The following is a 26676-nucleotide window of genomic DNA, read 5'->3' on the forward strand; positions in this document are numbered from 1 at the left end:
GGGTTATTGTCTAAGCTTAAAATGGCCCTTAAGGGCAGTTAGGGTAGTATTCGCCTATGAACCTATGGATAAGCATTAACAATGACCAGTCTCTCACTTCTAAGAGGGGATTTGACATCAGCAGAATGCTACAGCAATACTGCACATTTCAATCTTCAGTCACCATAAAGAAAATCAATGTGTCAGTATGCCCTATGTGTTCTCATGCATCACACACACACCCCTGCCGACTCCCAGGATAGGCATACTCATTATTCCAGCCTGTAGCCTTAAGCATCTTAACCCAATGTTTGAAATCATGTTGCCTAGGCCATAAACAGAGCTTTATCTTACTATGCCTCTGGTACAGACTTGGATCACTCATGAAGAGAACAATCTTAACCCAATGTTTGAAATCATGTTGCCTAGGCCATAAATAGAGCTTTATCTTACTATGCCTCTGGTACAGACTTGGATCACTCATGAAGAGAACACATGATAATTTTTCAAAAAGCAGGTGTCCACTTTTTAAGTTAACATGCAGGCTACATTCCAGGCTTTACACTGCATTACCATGCTATAGTGCTCAAGGCAGGAATTAACATAATAAGGGAAATAATTTACTGATTTTTTTATCCATCCTTTCTTGACTGGGTAAGTCACATTAGGCTTCTAACCTTTTTTCAGAGACAACTGAGGTGGTATTTATACTAGGGAAAATTTTACCAGGGCAAATAAGGGATACTATTGTTGGTGGTGCATCCTGCTTCCTGTTTCCTTTCCAGGTGCGTAGGTGGCCCAGAGATACAGGAGGAAGTATAGCAAGTGTAATCAAAGAAAATGTAAGAATGGAGAAGGAAAAAATGAGGAATGAGATGGCTGAGCCTTTACGAGATAGGCAGTTAAACGAAATGGAGGAAAGGGAGAAATCATTGATATTGAAAGAGAAAGGAACTATAAATAAGGTTGGTGGAGTGGTTCTAGATTCAGAAGACATATTTCAGGAAAAGCTGTTTGAGGGAGATGAGAATCAGCAGGAATGTATTTTATCAACCTTCCAATCCTGAGGATTGCAGGATGCTTAATTAAAAAGAAATGATTCATCAAAGTGAGCCAAAGAGTGAACTGGTGGTGTCATTGGGTGAGATTATGGAGAAGATACAATAGGAAGAGATTGTAAAAGACATAACAAGAAGAAAATCATATGCATAGACAGTGGAAGAAGGAGAAAGAAAAAGCAAAGAGACAAATGAAGAGAAAAAAAAATATGTAATAAGAGTAATCAGTAAGAAAGAAAAAGGATTGGACAGGTATGAGGTATGGGACACTATGATTGTGCCACTGGGTGTTTCACCCAAGGAGGCAAGAGCTTTTATTCTTATCAATAAAGAAATGTACTGTGATATATTCTTGAATCAGGAAAATATATGGAAAATTTCCTAGACAAATATGAAAAAAAAGCAAATGTAATCCTTGGACTGAATATGTAGTACAAGAATTTCATAGAGACAATAAAAAAAGAGATTTCTGGACTTGGGTATGGGAATTGGGATTATTTTAAAAATGCAATGTGATAATGTTGTGCATATTCCTAGTGTGATTAATGTGAATGGTAAAAGAGGCTTTGTTAAGTACAGAGGACAACCTAAAACATGCTTTTTGTGGAAAAAAAGTTATCACTTGATTAGTGAATATGATAAACGAAAATGTTTTATTTGTGGCAAAGATGGGCATGAAGCAAAGACGTGTGAGATGAAATGCAAAAAATGTGGAAAAAATGGACATACATGGATGGATTGTAAAGAAAATGTAGAAACAGAAGGTAGGATTTAGTATATAAAAAGAAAAACAAGAAAAAATATAATAATGGAGCAAAACATGAAGCAGAACAGGTGATTGATATGAGTGAAAAATAATATGTAAATTGGTAAGTAGTGAGAGGAAAGAAAAATTCCATAGGCAAAAAATAAAACACATAACCATGAATTAATGCTTATGTACATAAATTTTATGTGCCTGGTTAAATCTCTGTACAGCCCTTATAAAAACCAAGGTGGACTGTTATTCATTTTAACAGGTTCACTTTTATGTGCACAAGTCTACCCGCGTGTGTATATTAAAATCATGATTATGTGTTTTATTACGCAAAGTCTAATTTACTAGGGCATAATGCACAAGCTTAATTAAATTGGCATAAATGCATTTATTTATATATTTATTTGCTTATTAACTGTTCAGGTTATATATTGTTATATCAGCCTTATTTTATTAGATTCTGATGTCAGTAAAATGTTTTATTATCGGTGATGTACACACTGCATAAATTACATAAATTACAAATTACATATGTATACTATTTTGGTATTTTTAAATAACTTAATTCAATTATTTTTTTTTATTAATTAAGGGGAGTGTTATTGTGACCATGTGATATGGTGTATGGTATATAAGTATGTTACAGCTTTTTAATGGTGTTTCTGATGAAGTCTGAGGCTTAAGGCCGACGAAAGCGCTTAATCAATAAACTGGTCACTGTGGATTTGTCTTCTGTGTTTCTTGCTTCCATTTATAATGGAATTTTGTTAAAAAAGGAGATGAAAGTAAATCAGAAATGGATAGTTAAAAATTAAGTGAAGACGATAATGAGACTCTGGGAAAATATAAGTGTAAAAAAACTAAATGAAATAATAAAAGATATTAATATGGATACAGCTATAGGATTAGATGGTATTGCATAGAATGTGTACAATGATATGGAAAATTGGCAAAAAAATCAATTTTGTAGAGATACTAAATAAAAGGTTAAGTAAAGGTATAATAGATAACAAGATATGTATGGAAATTATGAAATTTATATTGAAAAAGGAGATGATATAAAAATGGATACCAATAGTACTGAATAATACAGATTATAAGACATTTATGAGAATAATAACTAAAAGATTAATAAATAAATTAGTTAAGTTGCTTGAACAAACAATATTTGGTAGAAAATGGAAAGGAAGTTAATAATTATTATGGATAGTAAAAGAAGTAATAGATGATAATGTGAATAAAAAGGTGAAAACTAAAATTATGTTAAGAGATATAAGTAAAGCATTTGATAAAATACAATATGAAGATTTATGGGACATTTTAGGGGTTTATTTCATAAGTGATAAAATAGTTAAAGCAATTAAGTCTGTATATGAAAGAAATAACATAAGAATAATTTTAAATGGATGGTTAAGTGAAGAAATCAGAATTGGATGTGAAATAAAACAAGGATGCCCAGTGAGTAATATCATATTTTATTTAGTTATGAATGCAATTGTTAGAATAAATAGAACAATAAATATGGTAGGATATAAGATAATGTAAGAAATATGATTGCCTAATGCCTACATATGCATATGACATAGTATTAATCACTAAAAACAAAGAAGGGATGGATGAGACAATCAAAGACTTGATGAAAGAGTTAAAGACAATTGTCTTAGATATATATAAAAATCTAAAAGTTTTGGATTCCCAGGAAATATAGGAGATATACAGTTTAATACAGAGACTATAAATATATTAAGAATAGTATTTGGAAAAAACTGAATATAACAAAGCAATAGGATAAAATTATTCGGAAAATAAGAGACATATGCATATTCTGGAAGTCATATAAGCTATCATGCAAAAACAAAAAATATATCTGATAAAGTTGATTTTATTAGCTAAGTTAGCATATTTATCAAGTACATATATGATACCCACTAATTATGAAAAATAGATAAAGTCTATAATATTTTAATTCATATGGGGATCAAAACTGAATCTAGTGAGACAGGGAATTTTGTATGTAAAGGAAGAAGAAGGTGAATTAGGGTTAATAAACTCAATTGTTCGTACAGCTTTACTGACTCTGTATAAAGCCATAAGTTATAAAAAAAGAGAATAAGAATCTGATAGAATACATTTTGTATGGTAAATATAAGAGTTTTGGGGGAAAATAGAGATAGGGAAGAAAATGAAAAATTATATGAATGAAAAAATAAAGAAATGTCAAAACAAAATATTCTTAATGAAGTTAAAAGTGAATATGGCTGAAAAAATAGGGAATAATAGTATTTAAACATTATGGAAGAACATTATTTTATCTTTCCTTGGAAGCATTTAGAGACAAAAAAGAAGAAAGCTATTAAAATGAGATTCATGTGGTATAAAAATATATGAATGAAAAGTAATTTTGTGCAGATTATGAATAGGTAAACCACCTGCCAAGGGTAGCATGCCCTGCAAAAGAAAACAAGAAAGAATAGGTATTCACTGTGGAGAATTTGAAGCAACATAACACTTTTTTTTAAATGTGTTACAATAAAGAAGTTATGGGAAGAAAGATGTAAAAATAAAATGTTGAAATGTTTGGAAAAGGTAGAACATATGCATATGGATATATTGGAATAGGGGTATTATGATAAGACAAAAGTAGCAAAGAAAATTGACAAAATAATATTTTATACTTTATGGGCATTTGGATGGAGAGACTTAATGAAGTTAAATTTAATGAAAAGTGGATATTTGCAAAAATTCTAAACCAATACATTATTAGCTTTGGAAAATAAAGTGGGGAAGTGCTTAATAACATACAATTGTTTAATATTTATAAAAGTGTAAATAATGTACATAATAGGTACAATATCAATTGTGTAAACAATGTATATAAGCAATGATTATGAATAAAGAACCTCTACTCATCATTATTATGAAGGGGACACATTTTGCATGAGCACGGCTTGTTTCCATTCCAGGCACAGAGGCATCCCAGAGAAACAGAGAGACAGATAGAGAGAGAAAGACATGATGGAGTGGTGAGAGATATGGTGGGGAAAGCCAATACAGAGACCAGAGAATATAGCAGGATTCTGAAGACATATTTCAAAGACATCTGTTTAATCGAGATGGGTCAGCAAATGATGGATGTATAATTACAGCCCTACAGTCAGGACTGTTGTGACAGTATTTGCTTAAAGAAATGATGATGCAGAGTGAGCCAAAAAATGAAGGAGACATTTCCAGGAGGAGGCACATTAAGGAGAAAATATGAAAGGAGAATGCTGAATTAATCCTGAGATGGAAAAGAAGGCATATGCAAAGAAAGTAAAAGAAGCTAAAAGGGGAGTAGTACAAAAGAAAAAAAAAACAGAAGCAAATGAAAAACAGAAGCACATGGTAAGGATTTAAAGTAAAGAAGACAAAGAAATGGACAACTGTGAAGTATGGGACAGTTTGATAGCTCCTTTGGTGGAAAAGCACATGAGGTAAGATTATTTATTCTTATTAACAAAAAGACATATTGTGACACCATATTTGAGACTTTTTTCCAATGTAAAAATTTCTTGGGTAATATAATAAAAAGAATGACTATAACCTATGCAATCTTTATGTGATAAAAGCATTTTACAGAGAAACAAAAAAGAAAATCAATCTACAATTATGAACAGAGGTGGAAAGAGAGACTTTGAAAGGACATTTGAAAACCCTTTGTATAAAAGTAGTGGATATTGCAAACATTTATGATAAAAAGGAGTTTATACACTGGTGGACAGGATGGTAATAGTGTGTTTAAAATAGAAAGAGAAAAAAATATATACATATACCAAGCATGATAAATTTGAAGGGGAATACAAGTGCCATAAAATACTGGGAATAACCAAACCATTTTTTATGGAAAAAATGGCATTTGATAAGTAACTGTGATAAAAGAAAATGGTATATTTGTGAGGATATGGGACAAAATGCAAAAAAAAAAAAATATATGGATTGAAACTTTAGAAATGTAGCAAAATATGAGAGTAAGGAAAAAGAAGAACAAAAAAATGAACAATGAAAATAAATTTAGCAGTACTAGAAATAGAAGAAACATTAGATAAGAAAAAATAACAAAGATGACATAGCAGAAGGCTCTGAAATAAGTGATGAAGAAATTATAAATTGGGCGATAGTAAAAGAAAAAAATAATTTTGTTGGTAAAAGGGTAAAAAAAACACAGAAAAATAAAATTTAAAGCATCAAGTACAAAAGAAAAATGGAAATGTATGAAAAGGAATATATAGAGCTAATGAATGGGAGTTGCTATACTACTTAAAATGTTTGACTCACAGACTCAAGTTATACTGCCTGACTCACTCCTTTGGGAATGAAATTGGATGGTCCATTAAGGCAGCTAGCATTGTAATTAACTATAAACTTATGACACCAATAATCTAAGGGAAAAAGAACATTTCAGAGTGTTTTCAGTAAATATGAATAGTATTAAGAATATAGTAATAACAATAGGGACTTTGGAGTGGTGTAATATATGTAATTATATTAGAAGAAACAAGATTGTTAAATGAAGAACAATTATAAAGGAAGAAACTATGGGGAGGAAAGATAATTTGGAATTTGGGAAATGACAGATCTTCTGCAATAGCCATAGTATAAAGAAATAAAGTAAATATATAAGATGTAACTTTAGCAAAACTGGGAAGATTAACCATTGCAGATTTAAAATTAAAAGAACAAGCATATAGCATTATAACATCATATGCTTATACTAATTGTAAAGAAAGATTTTAGAATATGTAGTGATACATATGAATATTACAATAAAAGGAGACGTTAACTTTGATTTAAGAGGCAAGCATAAAAAGAAAGGAAATGATATAAGAAAAATGTTAGAAGTTATAAGATATGGTAAGTTAAAACCCTGGGACAAAAATTCAGTGAGGGGTGTGTATACAATGGAAATAGGTCATTTTATAGTATCAGAAGGTTTAGTTATAGGAGAAGGGGAGGTAATTGAAACAGGATTTTCTGATCATCTTGCAATGTGGATAAAGATAAAAGAAAGAAGGAATATTTAAAAATAGGTAAAGAAATCTAAAGTATAAATTAGAAAGCATGGAATGAAGAAGGAAACAGATTAGCAATGCAGTTTTGGAAAGATAATATTACTATGAGAACATTTTATAAAAATTGGTCTGTATGACGGATGATATTTAAAGAGAAATATAAAAAAAACTTTTTTTTTCTGCTGTGGCAATATGATGTGAGAAATGGGTCTATATTAGATTCTCAAAAGCCGACAATGTAGAATCTGACATTTTTGACATGAGAATAGTGAAACTACTGAATATCGAACAAGTAAATGGAAATCTCTGTAAGGGAAGATTTCCATTTACTTCAATGTAGTGCGGTGTCGGAGTTGGCATATTTAAGTAGTGGGGGGTATGGGGGGTGCAGCCCCCCTACAAGGAGGGTGCAGGGGAGCTTGCCCCCCTGCCTACACTGTTTATTTATTTTTTTTTTTTGAACATTCAATGTTTTAACAGTTCGATCACTAAAGGTCGAACTTTAGTGATTCCAACTGTTAAATATTCAATGTTCTAATATAGACCCATAAGAAACATAGAGAAAGAAGACTATAAAACAACATATAATGAAGCACTGGAATATTTAAAACATGATGACAAAGTGTTTTGAAAAAGAAAACATGTGAAAAAATCAAGAAAAACAAAAGAATTGTTATAGAAGCAAAGATATTTTTACAAGAAAAAAGAGAAGGAGCATAATGTTTCTTAAGCTGATTACTAAAGGAAGAAGGTACTGCAATGAGAGAAATCAAGATGTAAAAGGAGAAGTAGAAAGGTCTCAGGAAAATATTGCAAATAGTATAGTACAATATACACAAGAAATGTTTAAAGAAAAAAAGGACCATAGTGAAAAAACTAACAATGAAAGAGAATAAGTTGGAAAATGATATTTCTTTATTTGAGCTAGATAAAGTATAAGGACAAGTAAATATAGGTTTGGCTGCAGGACCAGAATAGAATAGGGTATGAAATGTATAAAAAGTTAAGGGATTGGGAAAAATATATATATTGTTAAAGATTTTGAATGAATGGTTAAATGAAGTTCTTGTGTATAAAGATTTATGTAGTGGAATACTTAAATTCATATGGAAGAAGGAAGATGGAAGACAAAAAAACATAATTATGATAAAAGAAGTAATTTGTACAAATGAGTGTCTATAAGTGATAGGGATGGATTTAAATAAAGAGAAAAGTAAAGTTATAGGCAAAGGTGTAAATACTGAGGGTATATATTTTAAAATGAATGAAATTTCTGTGTTAATTATAATATTTTGGAATAAAGATGTATGTATAATTCAACTGGAAAAAGGAATAGAAGAAATAAAACAAACAAGTCTTTTCTGGAGATTGTATAAATTATCATTCAGCAAAAAGCTTAGTTGATAAATTCAGTAAAGATGGGAAAGATAGCATGCTTAGCAACTGTATTTATGTTGCCAAATTGCCAATAGTATTTGAAAAGGAATTATTGCTGTTTTTTTACTTATATGGGGTTCTAGATTAAACCCAGTACAAAAAAAAAAAAAAAAAACAAGGAATTTTGTATGTAAAAATGAGGAAGGAGGCTTAGAATTAATGAACTTATACTGCTTCATTAAATTTGTAGAAAGTGTTAAAGTGGATAAATGAAAAAGAGAGATTAGTAGTAAAATTGTATTAATGTAAGTATGACAAATATCAGGATATGGTAAACAAAAGATTAAAAGAGAAAACAGTCTATGAATGAAGAAATCTAATGTTACCAAGAAAAAATATTTTTGTGGAAAATAAAAAAAAATTATATAAAAGAAAAAAGAATGTATGGTATGAGAATGTAATGATAGAACATTACTATGTAAACCATGGGAAAATCTAAAGGATGAAAAATTAAAGCTACAAAAATAAGAAGCAACTGCTATAACCAAAGTACAATGTCAATATATTTTATGGATAATAGATAAATTACTAGTAAAAGGAAATATGCCAAATAAAAGAAATGGGATATAATGTGTTTACATTGTCAAGAAAAAGAAACTACTGAACATGGGTTTTCAATTGCAAAATAGTAAAAAAAAATTATTGGGAAAATATGTAAAGAAGATTATTTAAGAAGTAAAATAAATCAATAAAATAAACATAGACATGATTAAACATGTATAAGTAAAGAACATGTTAAAAGAATAGAAAAAAGTTAATTTATGTCACATGGATTATATGGAATAAAAGACTAAATTAAATTATGTTTAATGATAAATGGATTTCAGCAACAATTTTAATTAAAATCAGATGGTCGTTATGGAAAAGGGAGTGGGGATCTAATAGGAAGATAATTCAGTATGATTGTAAGGAAAATTATGTATATATGTAAATATATTTGCATATCTATGCATTTGCAATTTTCTAAATATTTATAACTGTAAATATGTTGCAAATAAGAGTTCTTTTTTATATATAAATAAAGGATCCCTACTCTTTTTGATATGCGATGTGGAATACTTTACATTTACCTGAGCTACCACCAACTCAGATAGATGGGGACTCAGTTTAAGGTCTCATCTGAAGGGTGATACATGCAGGAGTGCAGTAGCCTGCTAATGCTGCACTGTGTAATGATGCAGTTTTAGCTCTGAGCAAGACACTGTCCTTAACCCATTAAAAAAATTAAGAGAGACATGATTCCAAAATAAGCTTGACAAAATGTGTAATTGCAAATTTAGAAGTATCAAAGTCTTCTTTGTTGATATGTTTTCTTATTACTGACTCCAGTGCAATCACTGCTTTGATCCATGTAGTAAATGTAAATTGGTGAAACAAAATTGCTAGCTGCATGTTATTATTTCGTGGAACTGGGGAATGTACTGATTACCCATGAATGCACTGACAGTAGGCAACTTGTAAAGTTGAAATGATAGAAACGACACTAAGCATATTTTACATGCCTTATGACATACATTCGCTAGCCGTGTCTCTTTTAATATAAACGCATCGTATTCAAAAGCACACATAACTAATTTTATCACTTTTCCCAACATGCGGTAAGATTTTTTACATTTTACAAAATAGCATCCTACTATAACCTGAGAAATTGTATATATAAGGCAATAATTCATCAGCATTGAGTGTGTCTTAACTGAAATCTATTGCATTACCTCAGCGCAATGACTTGGGTCAGCAACAATACTTTCCTATAGTAGGTGCAACATGTCTTTATTGTTACAGTCAGCAATTGTGGTTCCATTTTATCATTACTTCAATTTACCTCGTCCCACACCTGCATTATCAGGCAGAAGTATACTATTTTTAGCAGGTCAAGCAAATGATTTCCTGACTATAGAACTGCTATGCTTTACCAGGCCGAATCTTTTAGAATTCAGCTCAGTGCAACACTGCTGGTAACAAGGGCTATTTTAGCAAAAGATGGGTGCATTAAGATGCCTTGCTGTTTAATATAGCTAGCCAAATTCTCTAATTAATTAATTATTCATGAGTTCTCTCTTTGTATTCCAGTCCTGAATCAATTCCAATGGACAACTCACAGCATTGTACCGTATGACAACTTTCATTAATTTAGAAAAAAATTACGTTAATTTGGCCATGAAATAGCAATATACTATCCCAAGTTCTGTTTCTCTGCCAAAGACATTTCTAACATAAACTTCTGTAGAGTTCTTACTACACAACTGAAATTGCAAACTCACTGACACCTGTCTCACAGTAAAAGATCAGAACTATTTCAGCCCAGTGGGTTTTGCATTATAATGTTAGATTACGATAAGAAAGCCATCTCATGGGTTGATCACTGAAATTTAGCGTACTAGTTCTCCTTTTCCTACTACTACGACTTGTCTTTCCTTCTTTGTATCACAAAACAGCAGGTAATTTGGATAGAGCGGGGGAAGGTAAAATGAAATGGGAAAACAGACACATGAACTAAAATATCAAGGTAAAGGCAAAGAACCTTATATTTAGGTTTTATCTTTCTACCACCTTTAACTTAAGTAACATAGACTTTTCATTTGGAACAATAACAAGTGCTCTGTCCCATGAAAAAATGTGATATACTTTTTTCTTCAATTCTAACTAAACTGCAGTTTGTGCTCCATCCCCTATTGCTGCATGTTATTGTTCAAATGCATACTGTTTGAATATGTTCTAGCTGTTTCTATATGTAATTAATTTATTACATTTCCTTAAAATTTCTGACTGGCTGTGGCAGGACTGTGTAAATTAAAAATGTAGGCAGAAATGATCCAAGGTGAAATAAAATCATTACAGTAATACATAGTTACATGGCCACAGAAGGACTGCACAAACAATATTTCACAATATGTGCTACCGGCACATGGTGCATAATCAGCATTAGTGACTCCATGTGTCCATGGATTTATAAGAATATAAGCTCTGCATGAGACAAAGAAAAAAGCGGGGCAAGCAGGTGTGGTAGACAGCACAGATAGAAATGACAAAACACTGTAATCCAAGCACATGCCTACATCTACTCAAATGCCATTTGCATCAAATTCCCTTGCATACTGTGCTTGAAGCAGATATTTTTATTGTAGAATAAGCAATTTAACTCAGGGGAATCAGTGTCAATCTGGTGCTGGTTATGTGCATAAAAACGACAATGAAAAGAAAAATATACAGATGCAATTTTTATGATTTTCTTTTCTTTTATTACTGTCTTTATAACTTCAGTTTTCATCAACATTTTATTTGGCATGCTACCTGAAAAGAGTTTAGTATTTCTGTTATTGTAAAGGGTAACAACACTTCCTGAAGAATAAAAATGCCTGTCTTTAAATATTTGTTCTTTTCATTATCTTGATCAGGCAGAATTTAAATTAAATTTTACATGCAGACAAGGTAAGCTGCCAACATTCCCACTAAAATGATTTACAATTTTTCCCTGCAGGATGCTTTGTTTATCCTTAGCCTTTCAAAGGGCGGTGGGGGTGTTATTCTCCAGTAATTCTATTTTCTAAAAAAGAACGAATGAACAAATGAAAGAGAAAGGAAAAGAGAGAGACAGATATATCTTTAAATTTCAAATATCTGGAACGGGTGGGCACTGTTTTCACTAGCAAGGTTTGGGCATTATTTGTATTAACAATACTGCTGGTAGTATTTCTGAAAGGAATTGCAACACAGAATAATGACAGATGTCACTACAGATTAATAATTTCCACACATGAAAAACTGCATGCTTTTTCTTATGGTTCTATTCTACATAAAGATGAGTATAAATGATTCCCTCTTCTTTAAAAGAAGTACGACAGAGCACAGAGGTTAATTAATCTTCCTTAAAAATGCAGTGAAAATCAAGGAAAAAGATTCAAGACAAATTTCACATATTCCCATGGAAAGCATCAAGCCACAGGCCTCAACTCAAGAAATAATAGATGCACGCAATTTAGTTAATGTGCTACATACATGTCACAAAGACAGACTACTTCCTATTTCACAATGTTCTCAGCCATATGAATCTCATATACCTGCTCAATCCATTAATACATTCAGTCAGCATGAACTGTAATGGCCATTTGTGTTTCAGATGGAAAATAAATGGATGATTTAACTAAATATACCATTCTCTTTTTGTACTATGTTTCAACGTCAGTTTATGCACAACTAAGTTATTAGTTAATAACAATATAACTAGGTAGAGACAACTGAATAAATAACATTTGTTTTGCATCAGTACAGGGTTAAATATGAAACACACTGTTACCAGTGAGATATATATATATATAGCAGATTAAATGTGCAGAAAGAGTGAATTAAAATTGTGAACTTTTTCACTTTGAAGCAGAAATACAAGGATATTTTGTAGTAAACAAGTGTAAATCATATATTTCAATGTCTGTTTTCTCTTTTGCATAAATATCACACCACACCAGATCTCTCCTCCTTCCCCATGTCTGTACTTTTTCTTCAGATCCCTCTTACTCCACCTGCTGCTCCTTAATCCAGGGAATCATTGCTTGATTACGATGTGACATTACTTGTGCTGGATTTTCTACACTAAATCCTTCACATTGCAGATTATCCATGACTTTAATTTCTACTTTGTTTAACTTCTACTTTATTAATCCTCTTTACTACTTTCCCCTTCATTTCCTTATTTTTTTGTATTTTTTGTATTGTGAAATGTTCAATATCTGGGTGCCTTTGTGTTTATTTCTCTTCACATTTCTTTGGCGTTGCTTTTTATGTGGATTACTTTTGGCTTTCTCTTTTGCATATTATTTTATTAATATTATTTTGCATATTATTATCCTTTGCAATATTGCACCATATCAGATCTTTTTTTCTTTCCCATATGCATGCATTTTTTATACGTTTCAAAAATCTTGGTGTTTTGTTCTTTATACTTTTGCACTTCCTCTATTGTTTCTTTTTCCAAGTGGCTCACAGTTTATACACCTACCATATAATATTTTTCATGGATCTTTTATATTAATGAATACACAATTTTTATTTGTAGCTTATGACAGTTTTTCTTATGAAAGTATTTTTCCTTGCTCTAATCTCTCTCTTAATGTTTCCATGGAAGACGCATCTTGTGCAAGATATTGCATTTGCAGACAAGAGATGTCTGGATGGAAAATATGCACTTGTCTTGGTCATTTTCTCATTAATGTAATGGACACTACTAACCTGTGGTTCTCCTTTTGCACACTGACCATTGTTGACAGGCTTGTTCCCATATCCAATCAACCAGTAAGTATGATGGTCCTGACCCCCCCCCCCCCCCCCAGCCAATGAGTGACAGCAAAGTCTCCTTCACATTTGTCAGCTAATTTTGTGTTTTGGCTCATCCCAGTGACAGATCTGTTTGCCACAAAATCAGAGTACCTTTTCTTTTGTACAGATTATTATATTAGTAGTCCTCAGGTGCAGTTCTTCTGCTGACTTATTATTGCAGCCCATAGCATTTACATTCTGCATCATTTCAAGCCACAGCTGGTTCAAGTAATTCATGACTGCACCAACTTTACCACTGGATATATGCCATGTGTGCAGAGGACTTGTAGCCGCACTTCATTCTCATGATTAATGAACTTTTCTAAGTGTTGACGCTCCCAAGTGGCAATGCATGTATCTGTACATCTAAAGACTGAAAACAAAATTCAGTGGGTGTATATAGAATATTGTGACATGCGTGTAAAAATGACTGTAGCTCCATTTACTAGACATAGTTGATAAATGTAGTCACTAGTATTCCACTTTTGACACTTTGCTCATGTGTCTATATATGGCTCTTTGGTGCTGGAAACCCACACACCTTATAACAAATAACTCCTAGAATATTCTATACTCACTGCTTATTCCCTCAGGACCAGAGCACCCAGCCAGATGTTACCAAGCCAAGCAAATGTAATGGGGTTCAACTTACACATACAGCAAGACAAGCGCCTCAGTGGCCCTGACATCCACCACAGATTTCCTAACTGTGGATAAGGTATTTCACTTCTGCATTAATTCTGTTATGTCAATATCTAAAGAGCATTTTCTCAAACTTATGGTTGCAAGTGGTTGTAAGTGGTATTATACAAGATTACAGTAACGATTTGTACCATGATAACAACATGTAATTAGAATGGCAGTTATGCTAATGAAGCCAGATAGCACCAATGGCTGTGAAACACTCCCTGTGTGCAGTGTGCTAACTATGCATATTGGTACAAGCTATGCTTGTCATATTTAGCAGGAAGTATGAAACCTCTGTGTTGATGAATATGAGATGAGTACACCGACACCATGGCACAGAGGGATAAAAGCTCTGACTATGGCATCAGTGTCCTTGTTCAGTTAGAAACTCTGACATCTGAGGAAATTGCAGTAAATGATATGAGTGCCCATCTTGGGGGAGTGCACATTTATACACATCTTATGATAGAGCCATGGTGGGGTCAGGGTATGCACAGAGAAGCATAGTCTTCAGGAAAGTGGGATTCATACGTTAGCAAGCCCCAGTGCTCATCTATCCCTTAAAGTATGAGTACTCTCAAGGGCATGAAAAAAAGTCCTCCTTTAGCAGCAATATATTTCTGCCCAGCATGGCTCAGCATCCTTACTAGCCCTAAGCATGGGTCAGAGAAAGAATGGAAAAAGCTAGTCAGGCTCAGTAGACTCAGTGAGAAAAAGAGGGAGTCCAAGGAGTAGCCAATGGTCATCTGGGGGAGGTTATGGGTGGGGGTGGTGATTAAAAAATGCATATGTCATGAGTTTGCCCATAGCAGTTCAGTGCAGCCCTACATTGCATGACCAGTGATTCATGAATGTGTGTTCTTCTGCATGGACTATCATACTGCCCACTGACTGAATATAGAGTCACTGTGGCTGTCTTAGCAATGGTAAAAAGATTATTGCACAGTGTGTCTGGAAGAGCAGACTGTTAATGTTCTTACTGCTACTACTGAGAGCCTGCTGGCCTACAAAGATGGCTGTTTGAAGAAGGTGAATGCTTGAAATGAAATAGTATAGGTATTGATCAGCAGTTCTGTAGAGAAATCTAACCACTTTTATAATGATCTGAGGTGGAGCATCTCCGTCTTCTGCCACATTGGGAGCAAGAAGTTTAAGAGATTGATCCATAGATGTACTGTAAGTGCTTTTTAAGATGGAATTAGAATTGTCTTGGAACTTGTACTGTGTTGTACAAGTACATTTAACACAATAAATAGTAATGTTTATCCACCAATAAAAGGGGGAAAAATATAGCTGCTGCTGTACTGCATGAGGCATGTATAATTGGCATTCAGTTGTAATACTCCAAAAATGCACCTTGTGCAATGATGAACCTGACTAGCTTCTCCTACTTTCTAGTGGCAGCACTGACCTGGGATAGCATAAGTCAGCAGACAGTCTTTTCTCCTTGTTGCCTTCTCAGGTTTCTGCTGGCTCCATTCCCTTACACTACCCCCATTCACACCCAACCCTCCAGTTACCCTAAACCTATACTTTAGCCCAACTCTGCCACTCCCTTTGCCCTCCTTCCTCTCAACCACATCCAATCACACACTTTTTTTCATCCTCTCATCTTACCACAACTCCTCTATCCACACTCAACTACCAAGTGTAACAGTACTCCACACCCCTCCCCACCCTATCTCTTTCCTCCACACCACACACCACAATACTAATCACAAACACTATCTCTTCATCTCCAAGTTCCTCGCAGCAATTTGGACTTCCCATTTGCTCTAACCATCCTGTATCTCCTGTCCTCTCCCTCACCCTGCAGAATCCCTCCTCTCAAGCATACCTCCCAAATGTAACATGCTGCTCATCTTTGCCCTCAGTCCTCTACTTCTCCTACTATCCACCCCTCCTGTTATCACACTACTACAGCACCCATAACCCCTCCACCTACCTTTATTCACACTGCTAGAGACTCGCAAACTCTCCACACCTTCTATATTTGTCCCTCTCTCTTTAATACTTCAAACTCACTTCTACCCAAAACCAAATCTATCCTCCACTCCTCTTACCGTCTAAAAACTAAACTGAAATATCACCACTACTGCTTTAAGATTTCTACTTTACTTTTCACTACCAAAAGCATATTCCTTTCTGGAGATATACACCCCAACCCAGGCCCTCTCTCTTACCACTGCCCCCCTTTCTCTGAAACCCAACATACACAATCGCCCTCCCCTCACACCAATTCATCCACCAATTGCCTAATCATATTCACTCTCAACATACACAGCTTCCATAGCAAAGTCACCAAATTCCATGCATAAATAACCCACTACTCTCCAAAGAGAATAACTCTTGCAGAAACCTGGTCAAGCCCCACATATCTGATAAAGAACTTCTTCCCCTTGGTTGCAACATCCTCTGCTTAGACAGACTCCATAAAAAATGTGTACCCATTATTTACTCAGACAAGCCCATCTTGTCCCCTTTGTCCATTTTCACCCTACAGAACTCCTAATAGTCAACTGCAAACTCAATAATCACAAAAAACTAATCATTTCCTCAATATACATTCCCTTAGGTAATAATATCCCCATTCTGGAACATATTCTTTCCTGGATCACAAATGATATATACAATGAAACTACAATACTTGGTGATGTCAACATTGATTAGTAAACTCTAAACCTCCAACTTCCCTAACTCTTGTATCAATGTGCATGGCTTCACACAACTTATCTCTACCCCTACCCACTTCAGTAAGTCATCCAACTCCAGTTCTATCCTTGACTGGATCCTTGTCTCCAATTCAGACCTATACCACTACCTCAAATACTACATGACTCCCTATCTGAATTTGGCTTTGCTAAGGAAGGTCATGCTTACTTAACCTGGTAGACTTTACTGAGATGGTCAATGATGCAACGGATGATGGTAAAACAGTGTATACTGCATATCTTGACCTGGCTAAGGCATCTGATACAATACCCCAATCAGGCATTTTTGACAAGATATCTGAGCTAGGTATAAACCCTTATAAAACTCATTGGATTGCCAGCCAGCTTACAGACAGAGCCCAAGAAGTCAGAATTGATAATACCACCTCCACCAACAGACCGGCCACCAGTGGAGTAACCCATGCTGGACCAACACCTGTCATCTACTTCTTGGAAGTCAAGGCTAATATTCAAGGCACCTGGCTCACCAAGTTTGCAGATAGCTGTGAACTGGGAGCAATTATTTATTCCTCCAAAGTCATCAACATCTTATAAATTGGTTTAACACAGACAAATGACTGGTGTCAAAGCCATGTCCTTAAACTCAATGCCAAAAAATGCATTTTAATGTCCTTTGCGAAACTGTCAACCTAATTTAACTACCTCACTGATAAAATGCCCCTAAGAGTTGACCCAGTAGTAAGGGATCTGGGAACATATGTAGACAGCAATCTGGCCTTTGACCAACACATATTTAAGATACAATGAAACGCTTAGGGTGCACCGGCTGTGTAGCAACCAGGCTCACCACAATTCACAGTACAAAAAAGATATGTGTTAAAATTAGCTTTTTTGTACTGTGATTTGTGGTGAGCCTGGTTGTACTCTAATAGCTTTGTTGTGTTTTGTTCATTGTATCCCTTGGTTCCAGTAGTATATTTTACATTAAGATAAAAACAAATAATTCTAAGTTGCCCAACATATGGGTAAGGTGGCATTCGGGTCCAAGGAAGTCATGGTACCACTCAACTTCATCCTTATCAGATCTATCATTGAAAACAATGCCCGCTTTGTCATGTATCTAATCTGGCTCTCACAACAGTTGGAATGCCCACAAAGATTTCTCGCTAGGATAATTCACAGCATAAATACCATACCCTACACTGATACCTATAGGCTCTGTCTTTGTATTCTGTCTCCTACAGGATGCTGAGTGGGATCTTTGCCTGGCTTAAAGACCTTCTATAAACCCAGCCCTGATGGGTCTGTTGTACGTGCACAAAAAAACCCAAAAAAAAAAAAAAAAAAAAAAACAATACCCAAAACACTAGATCCAGGGATCTGAACTTCACTTATGACAGAACATGCTGGAGAGACAGCTATGTGTCCAAATTATTCACGCTCTATGGAATAGGCTCCCCATCCATATAAAGCAGAGTTCATCGATGACCCTAGTCAAACAAACCCTTTACAATTGGATGGGGAATTGTAAATTTACCTTTAGTATGGCCCCCATATCCATTATGGACAAAGGCCATCAATAAGCAAAGCATTATCCTAACTAACCCCCCTACAAATCCTTAACTACCTGCCTACTAACATGCTGACCCCTGTATGATACTTGGGACCCAAATGGTTAGGGATGTGTGGCTTGGTATTTAAGGGCCCTACTGGCAGTTAGCCTAGTAACAACTTATGAACCTATATATGCTTAAGCACTGCTCATACTCCTCTTCCCAAATACACAAACACTTAACAAGTGAGTGCTCCCATCGTACGCAAAAGCCTATCCCCTACGCAAGTTTTAATTCAGTGAAGATATATAATTTAAAATGGTTTTAAGGAATCAAATACCATGTAACATGATGTGTGAATTTATTATGCATTTTGTCTTTTGTCTCTACCCCAACTTTTTTCCCTCCATGTTTATTATTCTAATTATACATTGTTTTCTTCTTTATTGCTTTGTTATTTTACTTTTTCTACAGTTGAAAATCCTTCTGCAGTGGCCCAGGTATGTCCATCCAAGGTTAGAAAGAACTCTCTGTCTGTCTGGGGACATTTTCACAACGTTAGAGCAGTAACACAAATTCTGCAGGCACGCTGGTATGTACTACTCCTACAAACCTCACTGAAAGGGGGTTTCTGAATTTGGTAGAGGATGTACTGGAGTAGGTAGCATATAGATATATTCAGCCAGATGAAGCATCTTTTCAGAGTGTTGAAGACATGCTCTCTTGGTTGGTGACTCTGTGGACAGGGGACTCCTGCAACATCTCTTCCTCAACCTTTCTTCCTTTATACTTTGTGGATCACCCTCTTATCTATTTCTCCATGCACACTACCCTCTGATATATATCAATATATATATATATATATATATATATATATATATATATATATTGGGGTAGACTATTCCCAGACAGAAATATAGTGCCCCTCCTCTCCCACCTCCTCTAGCACAACCACCTTTGATGTTTTCCTTCTATGTTTGCCTTCCCTTTATCAATATCCCTCTTTTGATTATTTACTGACACCATCATGGTGTCATCATATGGAATCCTCCCCACCCCCACCCTCCCCAAAACATAATAAACCTCTATTTTTTTAAATTTTGATTCTATACACTGGGCAGTCCGACACTTAATTCTTTTCAAGAGTGACTGCACTTAGCCGTGCTCAGCCTCAATAATTGAACACATACAGAGTAAATGAAAGCTTCAGACTTTTGCATATTAATTCACAAGTTCCTAACACTGATTTTTAACATAATTAATGCTTTTGCCTTAAATAGGAGTGCTTTTACAAAGAATTTGATGTTGCTTATTCATTGCAAATAATCTACACTGAGCTTATTTACGTATATGTCTATTGCACTACTTGCAAATAACAGCAACGCATTTACAAACTACTGGTCTATGAATACCAGCCTTACATTTCATCTTTAGATGAAATACTTTTGATATTAATTGTTGCAGTCTGATGTAAAACAGAAAATAAAGCCAAAAAATTATTACCTTACAAATCGTGATAAGATAAGAGCTATTATGTAGCATATGACTTTACAAACCCAAATATTACAGTTCAAGAAGCTTCCCAAAACATCCAAGATATTTTCCTCTTGTTCACCCTGATATATTAACTTATGGGACAGAAATATGAAGGCTATTCCATTTAAGACTTAAAATTATAAAAAAAAAACAACCAGGAGCAGCACCACAATGTCAAACTAGAGGTGACATCAGGGGGACAGAGAAGGACTAGAGAATTGTATCTGAAATAGAGCCCCTTACTGTAGACTGGATCATATGGTAGAAATCCTTCATCTATTTCTACTAGCTGATTATTGGTGTATTACTCATGTTAGTTAAAGGAGATAATTTCTTTTTGATTTGGTTCAGGTCTTTGTTAGACCATTTCATGCTTCAAACAAGATACATTTACTATCTCAGCTTGATTAACTGAATGGGGCTAATTTGAAATACTGCTGCAACTCTTTTTGTATGCATCCTAGGTGGGGAGACTTCCATCTGCAGTCAAATCATATTTATCCTACAGCAAGTAGAAACTGGATCATTTGCCTCTCCCTGTCTTACATCCCAATTAAATAAGTCTAAATTGTCTCATTACCTTAGTGAGTTAACATCTTAGTACACCCAAATATGTCCTATAACTCTTGCTATATCTTAATAGGCTCATAGGCATGTACTAGGCTAATGGTCCTGGGGCCTTTACAAGCCTAGTCATAGGATTACCCTGGCATAGTGCCACATGACCTTAGTTCCCAGTGCCTCTGTCGAGTAGAGCCAATGGTATTATCCCTAGGGTGAATTTTCTGTTTTCCATCCACTCATCAAGATTTCTCTTGAAGTGGGTCAGCAAGGTGCTCTGCTTGACATGTATGGGAAGTCTGTTCCATATCATGGGCAGTCTCTGGGTTATGAACCTGTCCCTCCAGCATGTTCTGTTAATTGTGATAATGAGGTTGAGGTCTCTGGAGCATGTGGTGCAGAGGGATTGGGATTTCTCTAGATGTAGCACTTCTAACAGAGCTGGGTCAGACATGGCTTTGTAAGTCAAGCAGAGATCGTCTCTAAGTAGGCGATATGAGACAGAGATTAGTTGGAGTTTTTTGAGTCTGTCCATATAGGACAAGTGTTTAAGGCCTATGATCCTCATTATGAAGTACTTTTGCGGCCTCTCCAGTTGTTGCAGGTGTCTAGTGAGGTACATGCCAAATGGGGCATTGTACTCAATGATTGCCCTAATGAGGGAAAAGTACAGGGACACAATGACCTCTTTCTTCCTGGATCCAAAACCCTTAGTAATGTGATGTGCCACATAGAAGGACTTTCTGACCATGGTGGCAATGTGGTGATCAAAAGAGAGGTTGCTGTCAACCTGTGTTCCCAGATCTCTTATTACACCTTCTGTGTTCAGTGGACTACCATCAATGTGATAATTCATGGGAATCGGCTTTTTCACAAAGGAGATGACGACACATTTTTTTGGTATTGAGTTTAATGCCATGGTTCTGATACCAGTCGTTGGTCACAGTGAGGCCATTCTGTAGGACGTCAACATCCCTTGGGGAGTTAATAATAGCTCCCAACTTGCAATCATCTGCCAAATTTGTCAGCCAGAGTGCCTTCAGGTTGGCCGGGACTTCAGAGAAGTAGATACCAAACAGGAGAGGACCCAGAACCGAACTCTGTGGGAATCAACTCGTGACTAATCACTGTCTGACTTGGAGTCAGCTACTTTCACACTGTGGGTTCTATCTGTGAGCCAGTTTGCACCCACTTAGTGATATAGGAGTTGATGCCAAGCTTAGTGAGTTTTCTATGATTCCTGGGTGGGGAATGGTATCACAAGCCTTGGCCAGATTAAGGTAGGCTGTATGAACCACCTTGCTTTCATCCACAGCTCCGGTAATTGACTCAAAGAAGTCGACCAAGTTGACCAGGCATGATCTACCCTTCACAAAACCAAACTGTGTGGGATCCAGAGTTTGAAGATTCCCTATATCCTTGTTTATTAGGTCCACGATGATGCATTCCATAGCTTTGCATATCAAACTCATCAGGCTAATGGAGCGATAGTTCCCAGGGTCTGTAGTAGCTCCTCCTTTGTTGAGAGGGATGACTGTAGCAGTGCGCCATTTGGCAGGGACAAAGCCTGAGGTGAGGCTGCGATTGAACTGGGCACACAGATGTGGTGCCAGTTCACTCTGTAGTTCATGTAGAACACAACCGGGGATAATGTCAGCTCCCATAGAAGCTGTATTCTTGGCCTTGGACAGTGCTGTTTTTACCTGTGCAGCAGTAATACTGGGTACCTGGCAATCTACTGGTATTGTGATTGATCCTTTGGGGGTGAGAGGGGGATAAGATTGGCACTGAATCTGTTGGCCAGTATACTGGCAATATCTGTTGGCTCGGTATAGGAGGTACCATTGTGCAGTAGCTCAGAGCAAATCTGGGTATTGCCGTGAAGATTTTTTACATAACTACAGAAGGCCTTGTGGTTGTCTTTTCTATCTGTTGCAATTCTGTTTTCATACCTAGATTTAGAGGATTTGATGAGGGATCTTAACTTTTTGTTGAGGCAGATAAGGGAGTTTTTTCAGTCTTGGGACTTCACCTTATTCCTCATCAGTTTCCTCCTTCTGTTGTAGAGTTTGATTACAGCAAGAGACCACCAGATTGGCTTCCTTTTTTTGGAGGAGAGTGTCTTGGTTCTAATGGGTATGGCAAGATCCATGCATTTGTGTACATGTTCATACAATGCATTGGTGTATGATTCTGCAGTCATGCAACTATTCTCCATTTGCATGGGTGCCGTGAAGTTTGCCACCTCTGTTTTTAGGATCCTAAAGTTAGCTTTGGAGAAGTTTTTCATAGTGGTTACCTTTGCTGGGGGGGGGGGGGGTGGATTTCTAAGGTGATTAGTTTGTGGTCAGATCTAAACAGGGAAGAGATGACTATTGGTGTAGAGCAACAATTGCCCATGTTAGTAATGACCAGGTCAAGGAAGTTGCTATCTCTAGTGGTGGTAAGAATGAGCTGGTCCAGGGCATTGGAATTAACGAACTCCAGGAAACATTGGGCAACTGTATTGGTACATGAGTAGTTTATCCAGTTAATGGAGGGGTAGTTGAAGTTACCTAGTAAGACACTGTTAGGCTGAACCCTAATATTCTCCAAGGTGCTTAGGAACGTGGAGTGCGAGTCTTGGAACATGGTTGGGGACCTATAGCCGTCTGTCTTACCCAATGTTAGATGCACCTGAAGTATCTCTGATACATTATGTTGGGCTACCAGTCTGGGGTTGTATGCATCCTTTATGAATATAGAAACACCACCGCCTTTGGAGCTATTGTCTAAGTTTTGCAGCCGAAAGATGTGGAATGAGTTATAGCCTGGTAGTGCAGGGGTGCTTTCTGCTGCCTTGAACCAGATAATGTTATCTTCAACACAATGTTATCTTTAACACAAAACAGAAGATATGGTCCTGTCTATCTTTCCCTTCCTATTTAAACAGACAGCTGGAGAAAATGTGAGAAATATTTGAACTACTTACTGGTCTACATGAAGAAGCAATGAAGTACCATCCAAAGAATATTCTGCACTGTCATTTATCAACTCAAAGGCATTCAGCACTGACAGTTGACAAAGGCATTTTGAAATGTCCACTGTTTGTTGCTTGTCACCCTTTTCTAAAGCATCACCAAGGATCACCTCTCAAAACTGACAGAAGTATAAAAGCTTGGAGGAAATGTAGAATAAGAGGTTATCATTATCTGTCAAGAGTAATATCTCATCAGCAATTCCCCAAAATGGCACACGATACGCATATGAGATAATGACTGCTGCCTGACAACCAACTGTGGAAAGTAATCTGGTGCCTGACTTAAACTTAGCTGCAGATGTTAGCCTGTAGATCGTAATCATGCCTCAACTCCTAAATGTCGTAGAGGACCTCAGGGCCAAATAAGTGAGTGATAAGCCAAACGATGTTAGGTAATCAAACTGATCATCTGGACAAAAGAAAGAAAGAAATTTCTAACTACATACTAGTCTACCAGACAGGCTTAGTTGAATTCATAACCGTCCTTATGAAGAGAGCCAATAAAAAATATTAACCCATTAGCTTAAGCATAATAATCTTCAATTTACTCAGCATCTCAAAGACACAGTGAGGGAGTTTGTGCTCATTATGTTACAACAGTCAAAAATTAACTGGATTATTTCCTCTGATGTAACTGATCTTAACTCCTCCCTGAAGTTTTCGGGATGGCTAGACTTGTGTGATAATACATTCTCCACCCCCTTCTTTCTTCTTTGTGTTAGAGCTCTGAACTTCAGTTCCCAAATACTTTGCTCGTCACTGCACATTTTGGATGTCTGACAGTTTACTCAATGTCAGGCTATCAAAGCAGTAAAACTCACATGTGTCACATCTTTTAAAAAACCTGCCAAAACATCTTTATTAATTAAACTGTTAAAGACCACAAGATTATTTTAAAGGGAAAGTTAACATCCATACTCGTTTATATTATGTAGCAAACTAAGAAACTATAAAGTTTTAAGAGTTACAATAGATTTCATATGAGCAGCACTTGTCCAATGTTCAGGACAGTTTAGCCTCATCTGTATACTATGATGTCTTGAATATAAGTAAAGGAATACTTCACATAATGAAACATACATTAAAATGCACAATGAAAATGTTATATAAGTCAGCAGTGGAGAGTTACACATTTTTACCACTGTGGTCTATCTGAAAATGATTGTTCAATGTGATGTACCTGTATGCTTTCATAATATAAATAAGATTGCCTTTGCTAAAATTATGACACTTCTACTATGCTTTTGGAAACAACTGATTTCCCCTGACTAAAAAGGATCTAGGAATTCTGAAAATACCCATACACACAGGACTGTGTCATTAAAGGACCGGTTTCTGTGATATGTAGAGACACATAGGCCTCAATGAGGAGATCTCATTAGTCATTAATTTACATGTCTCTGAATTACCCTTAACTACTGTGAGTACAGATATAAACTTTGCTGTTGCAGTTAACACTGACAACTTATGCATTGTATTGGCACAGACATCCCATCTCATTCACTCTCTCAGACACACAGAAATAGGAAAACACACACACACACACACACACACACACACACACACACACACACACACACACACACACACACACACACACACACACACACACACACACACACACACCACTTGCCCCATACCTGTCCAACAGTTGTCACAGCATTGCTGATGTCTCCTTTTTCCTGTCTTTGCAAATCACAAATGACTAAAGTCAGTCATTAATGACAGACATTAGAATTTCAGACTTCCTGTCCTTGAGTCAATGCATGTTAATGCAAAAGCTCTTATTCTAGACATTAAGTTTGTAAGAGGAGTAATAACAATCCTTCACTGGCTCTGCTCCATTTTCTTTCATGGTGGAGAGGTATCCTTATACATATCGCCATCGTTTTCATAACTCATGAACCATTAAAAATCTTGAACAGATATAAAGAGTCTTTTTATATGACAAAAAAAAGTTCTAAAAAAAGCTGCCATTAAGTATAGCTGGGTAATACTTTTTGCTCTTGTATAAAAGCTGCAGGGTTTGAATCCTTTTTACTTTTTTGCCCCAGTTTTACCTATTCATCTCTGTAATCTCTAGTGTCTAGTAGTGACACAGCTGACTAAATATCCCTCTGTGGGATGTGGAACTGTGCACGGTTTGAATCACTTCAGTGCCTTTAAATTACATTTTTCATTGAATCCCTGATATCTAGTGGCCACCTAACTCACATCTTTATTTTTTTTTAATAGGGTCCTTACAGACTATCCCTATATCTATGCTTTCCTTGATCCAAATCATATAAAAATGATATCCCTAGTGTCTATTGTTTCCCCATGCCCTTGTCAGACTAAAAGGATATCTCTATTGACAAGTGTTTCTTCTTTGACACAAATCAGATTAAAGAGATAAACTGGTGGCTACTGTCCCCTCAGCCCATGTGATATTATGATATTAATTAAATATCCCCAGTGGCAAGTGTTCCCCAACAACAATATTGCAGGAGTTGCTTACTAATGTAGGGGAGTGTACCGGTAGGATAGCCCCACCTTACACACGTATTTAGAACACACACACACACACACACACACACACACACACACACACACACACACTGCCCCCCCCCCCACATGCATTCACGGACACACCTCTAAGACACCTATATACATACAGATATGTGCACCCACAAAAACACCCTCACTAACCCTGTACTGAGATTTCCCAGGCAGACACACATACATACGCATGCAACCACATATATACACCCCCCACACCCAACAATACCTGACCACTAAACTCCATGAAACTTACCTCTCCATTATGGAAGCAGGTATTTGGTTATATTCATTAACATAAGGGGACAAGATCAGCAACTCTCTGAATCACTCTGCAGTATAAATGCTTTACTTTAGACAGTTCTGAGGAAGAATGTACACGCAAAAATGCCCAACAGTGTGTGGGTTACTGTGTAAATAATCCAAAATCTCTACCCTTGCAAGGGCATTATTTACACAGTAATACACACCCTGGAGGGCATCATTTTGCATGGAGAATGGGCTGTCTGTAAAATTGTTTT

Source organism: Protopterus annectens, chromosome 1.part1, assembly GCF_019279795.1.
Source record: "Protopterus annectens isolate FY-2018-M chromosome 1.part1, PAN1.0, whole genome shotgun sequence".
NCBI classification, from domain to species: Eukaryota; Metazoa; Chordata; order Ceratodontiformes; family Protopteridae; genus Protopterus; species Protopterus annectens.